Source organism: Rosa chinensis, chromosome 2 (assembly GCF_002994745.2).
Source record: "Rosa chinensis cultivar Old Blush chromosome 2, RchiOBHm-V2, whole genome shotgun sequence".
In the NCBI taxonomy this organism is placed as follows: domain Eukaryota; kingdom Viridiplantae; phylum Streptophyta; class Magnoliopsida; order Rosales; family Rosaceae; genus Rosa; species Rosa chinensis.
In genome coordinates this window covers 37301899-37321939 of record NC_037089.1, presented here as the reverse complement: position 1 = coordinate 37321939, position 20041 = coordinate 37301899, and the positions used below count along the sequence as shown (strand labels likewise).

General features: G+C 39.0%; 1 long non-coding RNA gene across 2 annotated transcripts; it reads right to left on the bottom strand.

Moving 5' to 3' along the window:
- Nucleotides 1-12671: 12671 nt before the first annotated feature.
- Nucleotides 12672-19997, bottom strand: LOC121051511. 2 transcript variants are annotated; one of them, XR_005805941.1, is made up of 4 exons: nt 19900-19997; nt 18276-18350; nt 13029-17874; nt 12672-12915 (listed from the first exon to the last, which is right to left on the bottom strand). It is a non-coding gene; the product is annotated as an uncharacterized LOC121051511 (long non-coding RNA). The 2 variants fall into 2 exon arrangements; XR_005805940.1 differs by having other exon boundaries at nt 18723-19986.
- Between the last annotated feature and the right edge of the window lie 44 nt (nt 19998-20041).

Here is a 20041-nt window from a genome sequence, read left to right as displayed (position 1 = left end):
AAGTATGCTTAGTAGCAGCTGTGGTTGATAATCTGGCCATTTTTTTTTACTTCTAATGAAGGTGCTGCAGTGTTGGCATGGCTCATCTTTGTCTTTAAACAATCTTTGACTGGTCTTAGAATTGTGATTGTTGGGTGGTTATAGATGATGGGTTTCATAATATTTTTCAATTTATGATATTTGGTGGGTTATACTAGCTTTGGTGTGCAATCCACACCTTTTTTTTTTTTTATAAATGGAATATTCTTTTGCGACGGCAAAGTATCCGTCGCAACGAATTCACCCCACTTTTTTTTTTTTTTTTTAAATGACAAATCTTTTTGCGACGGCAAAGTACCCGTCGCAAATAGTTTAGCCATTGCGACGGCAGTAGTTTTCCGTCGCAAATATTTTTTGCAACGGAAATTTACCGTCGCAAATGGATTTTGTGACGCCACCTATTGCAACGCCAACATTTCCGTCGCAAAAGGCTCAATTTTCCGTCGCGAAAAGTTTTTTCCGTCGCAAAAGCCCAATTTGCCGTCGCAAAATAGGCGTCGCAAAAGCAATTTTTTTTAGTAGTGCTTGGGGCGCATTACCAAGATTCTATCTACAAGACCATCTTGGGTGTGAACATAGGGAACTAAATGTTCAGCATCAATCCCAAAAGATATGCAATAATCATCGAAAGACTTCGATGTAAACTCTCATGTATTATCAAGTCTTATGAACTTTATGGGATAATCTGAGTGGTGAGCCCTAAATTTTATGATCTAGGCGAGAGTTTAGCAAGAGCAGTATTTTCTTATGGACAGTAGTGTAACATGTGATCACTTTGTCGATACATCAACCAAAATCATTAATATTTAACTGGTCCACATGGTGGTTGGATATGTCCACAAATTTCCCTTGCATTTTGTGCAGAAAAATGGTGATGTATGTACTAGTCTTTGCATATGATGATCTAGTATTAAATATTCTTAACGAGTATGGCATAGTGTGTCATTATATACAGGACCCTTATTCAGAAGGGGATGCACCTGCGATGAGTTGAGGATACGGTGCATCATACTTTGACCTGGGTATCCCAAACGGTCATGCCATAGCAAGTAGTTTCTTGAATTAGTTAGCTTCTAGCTAACAGATTTCAATTTCTCCAATGTACGCTTCTGGCCTCACACTCGGAGGTTATGCAAAGATATTCCACGCATTTTTCTCAGTGGTTTCAACGTGGTAACTGTTAGTTCGAATATCCTTAATACTCAATAACATTCTTCTGGAACGTGGAGAATATAAGGCCTCATTAATGGTAAGTTCAATACCATTGGACAACATAAAGTAGGCTTTGCCATAGCCCTCTATCAGGTTGGATTGCCCTGATATGGTTGTCACAGAGGTATGAATAGACTATAAGTTTGCAAAACATCTCCGATCTAGGAGTATGGTGTGCGTAACAGCACTTTTAACCAGACAACAAACTTCCCCACAGAATATGTCTATTCATTTATTTAATTCAATGGATCACATGTATAAATAAGTTTATTGAATTAAATACATTCGAACATAACCACATTTCCATAATCCAAAATGACTGAAAACATAAATCACCAAAATAATCCGAAGATGTTTCATTCATTAAGATGAAATAGATATGACACAAGGGACCAATTATACCCATGTCTTCGAGTTCTAATCCTCAGTATGTTCAGTAACTGCCTAAAAATCCATGATCTCTAGTGTGGAATCGATAGAGAATTACCCTTCAATAAAATTGGTATTTCGAGTTCCGCGATTGGCGTAATACTCATCTACTACTTCGGCTATCGCACAACAGGTGCGGGACCAGCAGTCAATTCCTCCACATCAATAACAAAGATCATACTAATTCTGGTAGCGACAGGCCGGACCAGTGTTCCTTTCAACTTGGGCTTGCTGAGTTATGGCATCATGGTTCCTACCACGTGGAGCCTAATTACGTGGCCTCTTGGACTTTGGCCAAGTGGCAAACGGCCATATGGGTTAATTTCGTTCTGCCAATCATGTCTTGCTTCGAGCAAGAAATGGTCATCTGATGGTGAAAGTGCTCTTCCAGAGCGACCCAAAGAGTCTGTATATCCTCTTCATCGGATACTCAACTTGGAGTGTTTACTCCATATGTTTCCTTTATGAAAATTATGCCACTCATATTAAAAGCCTCAATGACTACATTGTTAGCATTGATTGTTGATCTCATCTTCTTTGCAGTCAGATGAATTTTCACATCTTGAGTTCACTTTAGATAGTTTCTTCTGGAGACCTCCAAAGCAACAAAGTCAAACATGTTGAGATTTGACATTTCTTACAGGAAAGGAACAAATAATATTATTGCTTTGGGTAATGTCATCCATAAGCAAGTAATGAGAACTTCAAGTTCTATAACATGGTATGAAAAATCGGATTAGACATGTAAAATCTACTGGTTTTATCATGTGTGGTGAATTTATAAAGGAAACTTCAAGTTTCTTAAATGGCATTATCGAAACTACAAGTTCGATTTATGTATGAACTACTGGTTCATTTATGAACTACTGGTTCATCAGATACCTGCATTTTCTACACATATATTCTAATGTGAAAATTTGACAAGTCACAAAATGATATTGAACAGAGCAAATTATAATAATATCTCACAAATTGGCTAAATGGAAATCACAAATCAATTGAGATATTAATTGCATGCTAGTAATATAACAGATTAATTATCACACAATTATGTGAATAAATGCTTCTGGCAATTAATTACACATATTAAATATGGTGAATCTATTTACAATATCAAATCATTTTTCCTTTTATTTGATTCTGCTGGACCAAAGGAGTGGGCTTGATAGTGAAGCCTACTGGGCTTAGTCTGCAAGCTCGTGACCTAGGCTTTCATGCACTAGTCAAATAGTATGTGAGGCCTGCTGGGCTGCTAGGTCCTGCGCAGGGAGAGTGGGCCTACTGGGCTCAAACTGGTCTGCCATAGAAAAAGTTATTACTCAACCCTTTTAGTAATTCCAATTAAATACGACCAGGTAAGAGTATGAGGTTTGGGTGGAGCGAGGCTCACTTAAGTACACAGCCTCATTGTATCTTGCCTAGACATCACATCGAATTGGGTACGCCTACTTGGAAAGATTCATAACCTTTCAATGTTATCGAAACTACGGGTTCGATACGTGTGAACTTCTGGTTCAATATTTATGTATGAACTTCTGGTTCATTAAGTACCTGCATTCTATTCATATATATTCTAGTGCAAGGAATTTTTTTAAGCCACTAAAATATTCATATAATTAATATGAGCAAATAGAGAAGCAAGTAACACAACAAAATCATTATAGTAATAAACGCAATATACGTTATTAAAATGAATAATGAAATAAGAAAGAATAAATTATGAAGTGATTGTGGTAATGAGCATAAATTACTATGGTAATTGCTTTGGATAAAGATCAATCAAAATCAAAACACGGATTTATCAATCACCAATTAATTGGCCTCAAATCTGCTTCTGGCAAAAATAATACTAAATAGTGTTAACACATACTAACTTGCCATAGTGGTACAGTGGATAACATGTTGAGTTGGTACCTATTTTAGCTAGGTTCGAATCCCAGCAACTGCACAATCTGTTTTTCTTTCTTTCTTGTTGAATTGATGTTACTGATATTGATTTGGTACTACTGGACTAAGTACTACAAATATATAGTTGCAGTCCATAAATTTTTCTCTTTTCTTTTCCAATCAAACAATCTCAAACACATGAACAAATATATACAAATATGTATACCGAGTAAATAAATCATGTAGGATTTGCTAGGGTTTATGCATTATGGTGATTTTTCATATCCAATCAATAGGCTCAATAAGCAAGAAGCATGAATATAAAATTAGATTTTGGAAAACATTACTTGATGAAGAGCGGATGAATCTTCAGTTTATATGTGCAGAACTGAGAAGGTTGTCTTCTCAGCCAATCCAAGAGCTTGAACAATGATCCGCCTCTTTTCTTGATTGAATGACCAAACACCTCTTCTTCACAACTTCGCAATCTAAATTCTAGAGCTTTTCGTGCTGATAACGTGTTGTAAAAAAATAGTGAAAAATTTGAGAGAAGAGAGAGAGAGTTTAGACGTAGAGAATGGGATGTGTGTATATTCATCTCACTATGAGGGGGTTTATATAGGTGTACATGATGTATACAAAAAGGCAACGTTTAATAGCAACGTGAATTACTCCTATACACAATTCTATCAATCACTAATCTATAGTGAAAGACACATGTCACTCTACATCTATTTACATGATTTAGCCATAACTATTTACAACATTCATCTAATTCTCCATTTAAAAATGCTGTTTTAACATTCATTTGGTGCAATTCCATATTATAATGTGCCACTAAAGCCATTATAATTCTGAATGAATCTTTTGTGGATACAGGAGAAAAAGTTTCAGTATAGTCTATGCCTTTCTTTTGTGTGAAATCCTTGGCTACCAACCTAGCTTTATGCTTTTCTATGTTACCATTGGCATCCCTTTTAGTCTTAAACACCCATTTGCACCCTATGGCTTTCTTATTTGGATCAAGTTTGACTAGCTCCCACACTTTTTTTTTACTCATAGAAGAAATCTCAGCATCCATGGCTTTTTGCCATTCTTCAACTTCACTGCTCTCTAGTGCTTGTTGAAAACTCAATGGATCATTGTCTTCTACAAGGACATCAATTGCTTGCAGGTAAACAGCATAATCACTATCCTCCCCATAAATTGGTTTTCTTTCTCTCTGGCATCTTCTAGGCAAGGGGTTAACATCATCTAACTACATGTTTTGTGCCAAAACAGGTGCTTGATCATCTACGGCTACTAGTTCTACTGAATTTTGATTTTCAGTTTCATTTTCTGAACTGACAGTTTGCATTTCATCTCCATGTATTAAAGGTAAAAAAAATTCTAAAGCCTCATTTTCTATAATTTCTTCAAACTCTGAAGACAAGTCCTCAAAATTTGTATTATAGACTACTTTTTCTAAGAATTTGGCCTGATTTGTTTCAAATGTCCTGGTCGTGTTATGAGATGAATAAAATTTATAGCCTTTAGAATTTTCACAATATCCTATGAAATGACAACTCACTATTTTTGGGGGAATTTGACATGAGCATTTTAATGTGATATTTTAATAGTTATTTCCTCATATTTTACTTAGTTATTTCCATATATAAATCAATTTTAATAAAGTTTGTATTTTTAGGTACCTTGAAGCAAATTGAGAAGAAATTAGCTTAAAAGCACATGAGAAGCAAGGGAACGTTGGAAATGATAGAGGCAAGGCACGAGGGTTGCAGAAATGAGGGAAAATGAAGTTTTCCTGGTCCAGCCAGGAAATCCTGATCCAACCAAGAAATCCTGGTCTGACTAGGAAACCCAGTCAAAATAGGAATCCTGGGTCAACTAGGAAACATGTTCGGAGAAATGAAGAAAATGGTGAAAATGCAGAGTCCTAGTTGGACTAGGACACCTACTTCTGCCAGGAAAAGGAATCTTAATGACACATGGAGTCCCAGTTGAACTAGGAAAGCAAAAGAAGATTCTGGAAGGTTCAAGAACATTTTATGTGAAGAGTCGTCATTGTACTAGGAGTCCTAATGACAATAGGATACCTGGGTGGACTAGGAGAGCCCAAGAACAAGCTCAAAACGTCCTCTACAAAGGCGATATGGATTGGGAGTCATTTTTGACAAGAAAAATGGCTAAAAATCAAATTTGGAGTCCGTATTAGACATAGACTTATTTTGGTCGAATTTCAAGTATATATCTGGATAATGACATCTCAATTAAGTCCTAAATGCATCTAGACATGATACAGACTTCTACAGATAACAAACGAGAATTTCAAGGGATTACAACATGCAGAAAGGTTGAAAACAGGTCTAGATACATTCTTTGAAGTCCACATTCATTCTTGGCCGAAATTGAAGAGATAAATCAGAAATTATTTATTTAAATTCGGCAAAAATATAATCTCCCTTAAATAAAGGTGTTAAATTGGAGGCTTCTCATTGGTTGGATGACATAGCAAAGCTGACGTGGAATTAATTGATTGGTTAGAGATATGTGGCGCGAGCAGTTAATTCCTAGAAAATAAAAAGAAGGATCCAGAACCTTGGAGACTAAGAAGCCGTCCCCTATATATAGCGACACCACTTCATAGACCAATTCTTTCATTCTTTTCACACACCAAAAATTCTCTCCATTCTCTAGTTTTCTAGTTCTGCGTCTTCAAGCAAAGAGGAGAAGAAGTCATACAATACATCAAGATCCTGGCTGCCATCCACCCTTGTGTCGTCCCTAGAAGATTGCTTGCTTTCAAGGATCTTCAAGTTCTTCGTCTTAAGGCTTTGCCATTCATCTTTCACGGTGTATTTCATACTTTCTTTTGTTTTCCTTTGTTTGATTCATAGAACTATGAATTCTAGTTAACATGACGTTAAGGGCAAAGTTTAAAGCCCGTTTATATGTTTTGAAATAAAATTGTGATTTCTATATGTTGATTTCTATGTTGCTTATGTGAGATTTCTTGATTGATTTTGGATTACAGAAAACTTTTGCATGTTTATGTTCTTTGGTGGCCAACTAAGGATATATGCATGTAATTAGTGCTAGATTGAGGTAAATAATTCACCTAATAGTTTTGTGAACCAATTTCATAAGTAGTAAAGGTTTTGGACAAAATGTAGAAATCAATTAAGGAGGATTGCAAATGGATGAACTTTTTCATACTAGGTTGTGCACTTTGGTTGACATCATTTCTTTGTTCTTCATGCGTTGAATGTGTTCTTGATTAGCTAGCTTTCTAAACTATGATTGTGTAGATACCTCTCACTATGCATGGCTAGTTTGCTACCTCACCAAGCATAAACAACACCCTCATGGGATCCAACCGCTACTTGCATCTTATAGCCCTATGTTCAAGCTACGCTACTGTATTCGGAAGTGGCAAATAAGCCGCTGGGAAGCCACATTCCCGGCCTTGCCAAGTTGCCCTCACAACATAGCTTTTCTATACTAGAATAGTGGTATTTGAGTCCCACATTGGAAATCATGTAAAGGGAGAGGAATCCTTCACCTATAAAAGGAATGCCTCATCCCACAACTCAAGACTCCATTACACTCATGTAATTCACTTGGGCCGCAAGGCCCAAATACACTAGTTAAGCTTTCGAGTGGATGTAGTCTTCCGCTAAGGCGGGAGACGAACCACTATGCTTCTGGTGTGTCTCTTTCTTTCTCTCTCTCTTTATTTATCGTTAATTAGACCCCTCTGTCACAAATATTAACATTGGCGCCGTCTGTGAGAAGCCAACACAAAGGCTTTGTCACGTACCATGAACATTGGTAAACATCAAATTGAGGCTGGTCAACGCCGGTCAAGGCTGATTACGAGTGGTCAACGCTCGAACAGGGATGGTCAACTCCAGTAAAAAAGTCAACGCTAACATACTCCAAAAAAAAAAACACAAAAAATATTAGCGTATCCGCCCAGCAAGGTTAGCGGCTGTTTTCCCTCCAAGCAAGGCACCACTAGGCAAGCACGCTAGCGGCCTAGCAACCAACGGTACCAGCCACAACCTAACCCCAAAGGTAAACTCACTCTGCGGTAACAAAAAATATTTTGTTTGCTTCTCTATAGAAGAAGCTTGTTCCGCCAGCTTAAATATTTTCTCATGAAAAGCTTGCTCTGGCAACTCACCAAGCGCTAGCTCTAATCTCAATAAAAAAAATTGGGTGCAAATTTTCTTTGGACACCCAATTGTGTACTATGGGCAACCAAGAGCCCCCTTGTTGGCATCTAACTACTCTCTTGGTAGCCCGTCAACGACGAACTTCGCCCTCCAGTCAGCGTCAGGACAAGCTTCAATCAACTGCCCATGGCAAGCAGGTCAAGCTTTGATCAACTTCGATCAATTGCAAATCCTGTCACCGCAGCGCTCATCAAGCAATCAGCCCCACTGCCGACTGCACCAGCGCCAGCAGCAAGTCCAAGCAGCGGTAGCGAGCTTCTGATCTTCAATCGGCCGCAACGGCGGAACTCCAGTCAGCGGCATGGCTTTAGTCAGCGGCAAAGCAAAGCCCGACCTTCAGTCGACAGCGGCGGCGGAACTCAAGTCAGCGGCACTTTTTCTGTTGATCTCCGTAAGAGGAAATGCCAGGCTCCGTCAGCGGCAGAGCAGGCTTCTGGGCTGCTGCCAGCGGCACTACCACACTGGGTCAGCGACAACACCAAACTTCTGTCAGTGGCACCGCCGAATGCCCCACCCCCAATCGTGGAACCGCTAAACACCAGCAGTGACCACCCTCCGCTGAGCTTTCTCCTCCGCTGGGCATCAGCGCCGAGCTCCTTCGCTAAGTTTTCTCCTTCGCTGCACTTCTCCTTCGTTAGGCATCAGCACCAAGATTCACCGCTGAGTCTCTCCTCCGCTGCGTCAGCTCTTTAACGTTTGGGGCTTGACGCTGGACGGCTAGAGGACCTCATCAACTCGTCGAAACTTGACGCTGGACTTTCATCAGTTCACCAGCTCTCTGTAGAGTAAAAATCCATGGCAACACTCCAACGAACCAGATAAGCCTATTTCTTTTTGTACCTACATGTGCCAGAACAAGCATAATTAGCTGTAATGAGCCATGCTCATTGTACCGCCAGAGGTACCGACTCTCACCAAAGGAGTGACCTGCGAAGGCACAGCCAGGCGGACTACCACCCGAGCCCTGAATCACCCCCAGATCACCGCTGACGCGGCGTCACGCGCCGCGCCAAAATAGTATCAGAAGCTCCAGATGCTGGGAATCAAAGCACATCAGTCCCACATCGAAAACAAGAAGAAGATCAACCTTCTCCTCACCTATAAAAAATTCTCTCCTCTCTCCTCATTAATTACGCATTCACTACTCATTTATTGTTATGCTGCCTATACGCGTTGACTGACTTAGGCATCGGAGAAGTGAAGACCGCCCAACGCGGTCTCCCTCTGACACCCTGTCTCTCGTGTGACAGCTAGCGGAGGCCATCAAATCCTCAGAGTAGCGGTCCGCCCACCTGACCCACGTTAGACGAAAGATCGGCTACCACCGGACTTTGAGCATTAACACTTTTAATCAGTATCCCTGATTGATTATAATCTATACACGCTGCTTTATTATCTAGTTTGTCTCTACATACCTACAAGTGCACGACACCAACAACCCCACGACCGCATGTAACTATAGAGACATGTGTGTATATCCTTTGTGATAAACCAAGCCTGGTCATGCATCAACCATGTATCGGCCACATACTTTTCATGCTTTGTTAATTGTATATTAATAATTATGCTACATGTGTCACTGAAACCAAATGCCCGCACCATGCATGCTCATCCATATAATATGAAAACCTGCTAGTGCTTGATTCAAGTCCTTGTCTCAAGGTTATTTCAGCCACATGCTTCCAGCTATACATCTTTTGCAAATGGCATCATCGATCTAAAACATTGGTTTGCCTATATGTCCAATTGAAAATTATATTGAGTTTACATGCTCCATCTTTACTTGATCACAGACTGCGAGGCAAGATTTGAGTTTGTGTGCTCCATCTTTACATTATTTTATGAGCATACACATTGCCGCTATGTATCCAATCATCACACTTATGCTATATGATTATTTCATTTGCATATAAACGATGTGTTATGTAGAAATAATGAGAGCTCGTATGTTCCCCGCAAATTGGACATTCAAAATAGACATATATACTTGTTATTTGTCATCAACCACCACATTTGCTTATACACTTTGCTTACAATTTTGTCAAAGTACATATGCAAATTGTTGATGTTGCTTTTACAAATACACATATTGATCACCTATTTTGTTTCAAGGACATTCAACTATCTCTATCAAATATTCACTACTTGCAAAGATTACCTCGACTACGAGTTGATGAACATTATCGGCATACTTTATCCTCCACACACAATGGACTGTCATGCTCGGCCAACTCCGCTAGCCTCCAAATCGGCATAAGATAAGTCACTATATCTTATCTCTTATGCTCTTGCAATTAGATCATTTGCCATGACTATACATGCCTACAAAATGTTATTAGCAACTTTACTACAAGTACATGCTACACACATACATGCTTAAGTTCACTTTTATGTGACGTTCATCTAGAAGCTTATGACACTTACGACTTAATTAAACATGCTCGGATAAACGACTTGCTCGGGTTACGACTCGCTTGGGTATCGAGTATGGCCACAACTTGCGCTTGAGCCACTGCATGCTCGCGCAGCGCCTACACCCAACTTGCTCGATCATGTCCAACATGCTTTACTTAAACCCCAAGTTCACAAATGCTTCATACTATGTCACCGGGACTACTCCCACACTTTTCTTTGGACACCAATTACACTTGCCACTATCTATTATGCGTGTTATATGGCCATAAGATCCATATATACAACTAGCAATATTTTGCATGTTCGTACACATTAATGGAATATTGAATTCTTCTACCATTTGTCACTTGCAACAAATTGAATTCTTTTCGCATTCCATTAATACGAGCGGTAACCAATACAACAAAGCATTCCACATATGCCCGTTTTTCGTCTCATTGTGCAGGTTAAACGAGTCCCTTCTTGCTTAAGGAGTTCGGGGACTTGTAAGGGTTAGGCGCCTCTCGGACATTGTTTATACTTGATGACTTCATGATTATAATTCCCCAACCAAGAAGCTCCTCTTACTTGGGGACTTCAAGGACTTGTAGGTACCTCTCACTATGCATGGCTAGTTTGCCACCTCACCAAGCATAAACAACACCCTCATGGGATCCAACCGCTACTTGCATCTTATAGCCCTATGTTCAAGCTACGCTACGGTATCCGGAAGAGGCAAATACGCCATCGGGAAGCCACCTTCCCGGGCTTGCCAAGTTGCCCTCACAACATAGCTTTTCTATACTAGAATAGTGGTATTTGAGTCCTACATTGGAAACCATGTAAAGGGAGAGGAATCCTTCACCTATAAAATGAATGCCTCCTCCCACAACTCAAGACTCCATTACACTCATGTAATTCACTTGGGCCGCAAAGCCCAAACACACTAGTTAAGCTTTCAAGTGGATGTAGTCTCCCGCCTTAGCGAGAGACGAACCACTATACTTCTTGTGTGTCTCTTTCTCTCTCTCTCTCTTTATTTATTGTTACTTAGACCCGTTGGTCACAAACATTAATAGATTGCATGTTCAATAGGTTTAATTTAGTTACTTTCACTTAGATTAAATATTCAAGGAAAGTAAAAAATGGGAAATCATTTGCTTATTAACGTTTCACATGGTCAACTTCTTTCTCATGACATAGAAGATCAACTATTGGATTTGTGATTGGATTTCAATCATATGGATGTAGTTTTGATCTTTGTTCCTTGTGTTCCACCCTTGTATATGTGTTTTTACAATTTCTTTATTTTATTTATTTTAATTTTTGATTTTATAATCCTAAAACCCCCTTATTTGTGTTTATACTTGTATATATTTCTATTCTTTGTTTTAATTTTGTAAATAATACCTCATATTTATATTAATTCTTTATTTGTTTATGCAATTACAGGTGTACCCTCAGTCCCTAACTAGAACGATCCCTATTTACCATATACTAACGATGGCATTTTACAGGGTTAAATTACGCGCTTGCTTTTAGCGTGTCAAATCTAACTTCTGTGTCAAGGCATTAGGTGTCTTAGCCTCAGCTTTGCTTCCCCAAACATGGCAGTGATGCAAGCTTGGCTGTTTTCCACACCAAAGTTCATAAGGTGTCTTTTCTACATATTTACTAGGTGATGTATTGCAAATGTAATTTGTAGTCTTAAGAGCTTCACCCATAAATATCTTGGCAGACCTGAAGTACACATCATACTTCTCACCATGTTTAACAAGGTTCTATTTTCTCTTTCTGCTATTCCATTTTGTTGAGGGTTGTAAGGAGTTGTATACTGAGCCTTAATGCCATTTTCTTGTAAATAAAATGCAAAAAGTCCCTTTTGCTGGCTTGCCTCAGTATGTTTTCCATAGAACTCACCTCCTCTATCAGATCTCACTACTTTAATTTTCTTTTCAAGCTGCAATTCTACTTCAGTTTTATAAATTTTGAATGCTTGAAGTGCTTGTGATTTTTCTGATAACAAATAAATGTAGCAGCACCTAGAAAAATCATCTATGAATGTGATAAAGTAGAAATTTCCACAGAGTGTCTTATGTTGAATGGTCCACATATATATGTATGTATTAGTTCTAAGAGATTTTGACTTCTTAAGGCCTTTTTCTTTCTGCAGTCTGTCAATTTTCCCTTAAAACCTTCAATGCAATCATTCAAGTCTATATAATCCAATGTAGGCAAATTTTGTTTTTCTCGAGTGTTTTAAGTATTTCTTTAGATATATGGCCTAGTCTCCTATGCCATAAGTTTGCAGACTTATTATTGAATAAAGTTCTCTTTACACCAGTAATGATATTAGCTGAATTCATGTTTTCATTATTCTTAATCAATAGAAATTCTTGCTTAATAACAGAACAATCCAATCTCAAATAATTATTTCAAAACATTCCACAACCAATGTATTCAGAACCCTGATATAATTTTATTCCACTAAAATCAATAATGAGTTTGCATCCAACACTAACTAAAAGACCTACTGAAATAAGATTCCTTTTTAAAGAAGAAATATAATAAACATTGTCCAGAAAAATAAATTTGCCTAATCCTAAGTCGAGCTTCAGAGTTCCATGCACTAGCCTTAACTGCTACCTTTGTTCCATTTCCCACACAGACCTGCTGATCACTTTTCCTTGGTGCCCCACCTCCTCTTTGTTAAACCCTGCAGTGAGGTGGTAATATGAATAGGTGAGCCTGAATGTAACCAATAAGTGCGTGAATCTACATTTATGAAATTAACTTCTATAGAAAAAACTGAATTCAGAAATGACTCACCCTTCTTGATCATCCATGTTTCTGTGGTAGAAACGGGGTTGTCATGAGAGCTTCTACTTCCGAGATCCATACTTGCCAACCATGAACAGAGGTCAGAGGAAAGACCAGGCTAGCCGGCCTTCGACTCTCCGAGGCCTAAGTCAGTTACATGTAAGAATGTAGACTAGGTAGGAGTAAATGGAGAGTGGTGGCTTACCTTGAATGAGTGGAGAGACAAGTATTTATAGTGTGGGAATGGGCTTGTCACCCCTTTATTTACAATGTGGGACTTGGTGCGGCCTACCCGATACCTCAAGTGTATGGTATCGGCATCGTCTTTGGGTGTTATCGACATTGCTTTAAGTGGCTAGTGAGCCTTGCACTTTCGATACTTGTGTGTGAGAGGTATCTATACCAACAAGTCCCCCAAGTCCCCGGTCAAGAGTTCTCTTGGGTGGGGAGTTTGTCCATGGTAAAAGTATCGGAAGTGCAAGGTGAGTATCTTTGCCATATGGTTTCCATACAACCATTACCCCTAGTCCCCTAAGTCCCCAGCTAAGGGGAGTCTTGACTGGGGTGGTGACTTCATTTTCCAAGTAAAAAACGGCACAAGCATTCATTGGACATTTGGCGAGAATGGCTTCCTTAGGGTGACTAGTCCCCGAGTCCCCTGAGACCGAGGTCAGAGAGTTTAGACCAGGGTCTACTAGCATATGGCATTAGGTATGCCCGATATAAGGTGTACTTGATACACTTGGTGTCTGCAAGGATAGCCTTGGCTATGTTAGCCCATTTTTGCATGTGGCGATAGTAATGATTTTGGTGTGAAGCCGATAATTGCTGTAATGAATGTAGCCGATAGTGGCTATAATGATGTAGCCGATAGTGGCTGGAATGATGTAGTTGATAGTGACTAGAATGTACTTGGCGATATCGCTATTATTAAGTTTGGCACAACCTTTTGTTTTGCATGTAGTGTCATGCAATCATAGAATGGATAAGGATAAGATATGACGATATTGTATGATGGAGAGAAGACATGGCAATATCCCATCGTGTAATGGACAAATAAAATATGGCAATATGAAGTAATGGAGATAAAACATGGCAATGTCATACAATAGAGAGAAAACATGGCGATACCGCATGTTAGAAAAAGATGCCTCATGCCAATATCAGATAATGACATATAATGATATCTCGTATAAAGGAGAGCGTGTCGTGATCATGGTTGTGGAGATATTAGGTGTTGTCAATGATAGTACTAGGCTATGTCACCACAAGCATACTTGTAACTATTTCATCTCGATCATGTGCTTAGCTTGATCGTATTTCATTTAGCCACCTCGTTTTGATCGCATTGAGGTATTTCACCTTAATCGCATTTCATCTGGGCATTTCGCCTTGCTTGCATTTCATTGATCGCCTTTCATTTAGGCATTTCACCTTGATCGCATTTCACTTAGGCATTTCGCCTTTCTCGCGTTTCATTTAGGCATTTCTCCTTGATCGCATTGGAGCATTTCGCATTGATCGTGTTGGACCATTTCGCATTAATCGCGTTGAAGCATTTCACATTGATCACATTGGAGCATTTCGCATTGTGATTGCATTGAAGCATTGCATTGTGATCGCATTGAAGCATTGTGATCACATTTCACATTAATCGCATTGGAGCTTTTCACATTGTAATCGCATTGAAGCATTGCATTGTGATCGCATTGGAGCATTTCACATTGATCACATTGGAGAGATAAGAAATGGCGATATCGAGCCAATTTCATTGAAAACTATCAAAGACAGTGACAGAATACAAGGCAATTGTGGGTGAATACATGACGATGATTGGAGAATAGCATTAGAGAATACATGGTGATCATTGGAGGATTCATTAAGATCATCAGAGAATACATTGCGATCATTGGAGAATTGGTAGAGTCCCAAAGGGGTAGGGTTGTAAGAGTATAGTCCCGAGTGCCGTTAGGGCACGAGCGGGGAGTTAAGAGAGTGCCTGCCAGGATGTAAGAGTGAAGCTAAAGTATGGGTGAGTATATGGCACTAAGGCAGGGCAAGTACGTTGTATATGTCGTTGAGGCATGACGAGTGTGTCCGTCGAAACATGGTGAGTACGCCGCGTTGAGATATAGCGAATGTAGGTCGCCATTGAAGCGTGGAGCACATGTCTGTGAAGCGTGAAGGATATATCGTGTTGAGGCATAAGTGAGATACAGCTGAAGTATAGATGAGATACTACTAAAGCGTAGAGAAGAGTTTGCCAAGGCCCGAATAATATACTACTGAAGCATAGATAAGATATCGTTGAAACGTGGTGAGCATTGGGTGTATGTCATTACAGCATGGCGACTGCATCGTTGAAGCATTGCGAGCATGTTATTACAACATTGTGAGTGTATCGTTGAAACATGGCGAGTGTAACATTTATCATATAGGAGGATATATCAAGTTGAAGCATGGCGATTGTGTGTCATTGAGGTATGACGAGTACATCGCTGAAACATGGCGAAAGGAGCCGTTGGGGCATAGCGAGTATGCATTAAGCGAGTGTATTGCTAAAGCATGGCCAATACATCGCTGAAGCGTGGAGAATATAACATTGAGGCATAGATAAGATACCGTTGAAGCTCGTTGAGGCCTAGATAAAATACCGCTGAAGCAGAGGCGAGATACTACTAAAACACAATGAAGATATCGCTAATGTGTAGAGAATATACTGCTGAAGTGCAGCGAGTATAGGCCACGCTGAAGCATAGGTGAGATACTGCTAAAACATAAATAAGATACTACTGAAGCGTAGATAAGATATCGCTAAGGCCTGGATAATATAATGCTGACGCATAGATAAGATATCATAGAAACATAGATGGTAGACCACTGAGGCACAGATAAGATGTTGCTGAAGCATAAATAAGATATCATAAGATATCGCTAAAACATAGATGGTAGACCACTGAGGCACAGATAAGATGTTGCTGAAGCATAAATAAGATATCATTGAGGCATAGATGAGATACTGTTGAAGCAGAAGTGAGATATCGCTAAAACATGGCTAGTATAGCATGGCGATATGTCGCTGAAGCATGGAGGGGATATGTCATCCACGCATGGCAGGTAGGGTGTGCAAGTCCCCCAGTATTGGGAACAGCTACCATGGCGAGTGTATATCATTCAGGCATGGCGTGTATATGTCATTCAGGCATGGAGAGTACGGTGTACAAGTCCCCCAGTATCGAGAACATTTACCATGGCGAGTGTATACCATGTAGGCATGGCGAGTATATGTCATTCGGATATGGCGAGTGTATGCCATTTAAGTATGGCGAATGTATGTCATCCAGGCATAGCGAGTATGGGTCATTCAGGCATGTAAGGTGTACAAGTCCCCCCAGTATCGAGAACATTTGTCATGATAGGAGCGAGGACTGATCTCGCTAGTGAGAGTCCATGTGTATATAAGCAACAGAGGTGCTCAACAAGTAAGTAGCAGCATGTGGATATAAGACTAAAGTATTTAAATAAGAGTATTGAGTATAGCTCAATTGGCAATTTTGTGTAAATGACATTGTTTGAACCATTAGATCTACTAGAACATGTAGTTGGATTGTGTTGGAGCAAGTCTAAACTCATAATGATAACAAATATCTGTGCATGTCAATTTGTGGAATGAGTATCGCATGTATATATGTGGCAATGTAATCAAGATAAAAGCATGGCTTATGTTTTGCCTGTATTCATAGTGGAGATGCTAATAATACTTTGCATTTTATACACTAGCTTAATTATCATGAAGACATTTAAAGCATAGCATTAACAGTAAGGCATAGTAAGTATGCTATTAAAATTATCACATTTTGTAGGCATGCTTAGATTGCAGTAATCAATGAAGCATGTAAAGTAGGATATTAGCTTTAGTTGAAAAAGAGTAAATGAAAACTTATCTGAAGCCGTTCGCAAGTGGTGAAGATAATAGAAAGATTGAAGTTGCCAATTGTCACGCCCAGGATTTTGAATGACAAATTCAAATCCGAAACAGGAAATAAACAACTTAATCAAATAAACGTTAAGAAATTTTTTCATAAACAACCACACCACACGCCACTCAAAATTCCAAATCTCGAAAACCTCGAGTTAATTATTACAACTCACTCGTACAAAGTAAATTGGTAAATCTCTAATTGAGCGTAACTCACCTCACACATTACAAAAGCTGTAAGACCAAAATAAATACTCTAACCCGCACAATCACCGCCCTGATTCTCCTGACCTGCAGGATTTCCTGCTACACAATTTGAATAGTGTACCGGGATTGCAACAACACCAAACCCGGTAAGCTTTTGACAGCTCGTGTGAGTAAACAAGAAATAACTGTTGATTTATTAAATTACAATTCTCACAACAATGTAAAAATCAACAATCTTACGTCTGCAAAGAGACATCAAACAACTCACGGAAATCCGCAAGGAATATATTTACACAATCCTCAAATCACAATACACCACTTTGGTCATACAAACACTCAACCCCACATAACACCACTTTGGTCCATCTTGACCACACGTTAGAGCTCTAACCACATCGCTACAGTCACCTTGGCCTAGATGCAAATAAAACGACATATTCCCATGTTAACTTAATAACCCTCGAACTTTGGGCTCCCAGCCCTCAGAACAATATACTCCGGTTAATAATAACCGTCGAACTTCGGACACCCCCCTCCTCAGAACAATATACTCCAGTTAATAATAAACCGTCGAATTTCGGACATCCCCGTCCTCAGAACACAAACACTCCGGTTATACTTAACAGTCGAACTTCGGACATCTGTCCTCAAAACCCTACGTTCTCCACTCTATACATCCTCCAATATAAATCACGAATATCAACAAGAACTCATCAATCATGTTCATCACATATAAATATGGTACGTCACATCTCAATCCAAAATAAATAAATCATCACCATTTCACACTCTTCAATGTCACACCAATTCGTATATAATTACGTAAATATATATATACGTAATCACTCACTCAGGAATGACCACTAATACCAACTATAGTTCACACAAGAAAATCGGGAAATTCATTTTGTATAATTAAATCATTTTACTTACCTATGGACCGTAGTTGATCAAGTCCATATGATTTAAAACAAATATTTGTTCCATAAATATTTTCACACAATTACCACAGAAAATAAATTAATTAAAAGTACTCGGTTCGTAATATGAACCACGTGAGGTTTACTCACCTCTAAATTCCCTCTGCGTCTTCTTAACAACTCAAGATACGATTGACAATCGTCCGCCAAATGGATGTCAATCACCTAATCAAATGTGACTTGAATTTAGCCAACAATTCTAAAACATACTTAAACGACGATCCAACAGTCGGATCGAAATTAAACAATGATCCAACGGTCAGATCCTCATAGATCACCCTTAGGATCATCCTCATAAATTATCATGAAGATCCAACGGTCGGATCTCCCTGAATCGCCTTTACTAACATCTCCACAAATTTATATGAAAATCCGACGGTCGGATTCTCGTAAATCAATAATCGAAATCTTAAATTTTTAGAAATTCATAATCGATTAAAAACTTCTCCAATTCCAACCAAATTCAAATATTCAACCTCTACAAAATTATAGGATTTAACTAGCTAAAGATAGAATTTAAATTCTGTTTAAACGCACCACTGTTCACGCACCGCACTGTTCAAGCGCGGTCAACTTCTCTGATGGTCACCAAATTTTGACAGCAACTTCATCTCAACCCCTCTAGAATTTTTCTCAACCACACCAAGTTCAGAAAACAACTAAAACTACCTCAACAATTAAGAAAACAGTAAACTCCAATTTGTAAATAGTGGCCGGATTTCAATCTCAAAAATCCTCCAATAAGTCTATGCAATACTATACTTAAAAGAAATGGAGAGGATCCTCTCCTAAGCTAAGCTCTCTCCTAACCTACCTAAGCTTCAAAGGAGATGGCAACACGTGGTTATGACTAGATCCAATGGCTTGCAGATACTTCAATAGTTTCTTCTTTCCAATCTTACCCCTACTTCAACTTTTTCGAGAGAAAGTGACAAACTCAACACCTTCTCTCTCATCTGATCTTTGAAATCTCTTCTCATCTTCTCTTTACCTCTTTCCCCTTTCTATCCTCTTGCATTTCCGTTCAAATAATTGATATTCATGGACTAGTTCTTTTAGCTTCCATGGATGCACTTCAAAAATAATTTGAGCATTTAATCAAAACTCCAAAACAAAAACAAACAAAACAAAAAAAAATCAGAGATTGAGTTCAGGATGGGTACAAAGACTGGAGAGGATCGATGGAGAAAGCAAGATGAGTTTGATATCTAATATGAAAATAAGCATTTACAAATGACCAGATTGAATTTAGATGAGGTTTTTAGAGAAAATGCAATGGTAATTGATTGTGCTAATTAGTCAATTGATTCAATTTATGGAAATCTTGATTTGATGATGGTCAGGTTTAATTTATATACTATCAACCGCAAGTCCATATCCCCTGAAAAAGAAGAGCATAATCCCTTGGTTTTCCTCTTCTTTCACATGCCCAGTTCCTATCCCCTAAAAAAGAAGAGCATAATCCCATGGTCTTCCCCTTCTTTAGTCGTATGAAGAACAGAAGAAAGGGAGAGAGCAGGGAAGGAATAGAAGGACAGCTAAGAGACAGAAAAACATAGAAAAAGAAAAGCTTAAGCTCGTAGTAGACCATTGGATCTAGCAATAACCACGTGTCGCCATCTCCTTTAAAGGTTAGGTAGGTTAGGAGAGAGCCTAGCTTAGGAGAGATCCTCTCCCTAAAAGAAAACCCAAGAGGTAAGGAAGAGATTGATACCATTTTTGCTGCCAGAATTTGCCGGAAGATCTTTTTCTTTCTTTCTTTCTTTCTCTCTCCCGCTCTCTCTTTCTTTCTTTCTGGTTTCTGTCGTAAAGGATGGGGAGAATGGCTGGAAATGGGGCTGATCAGCCCCTTATAA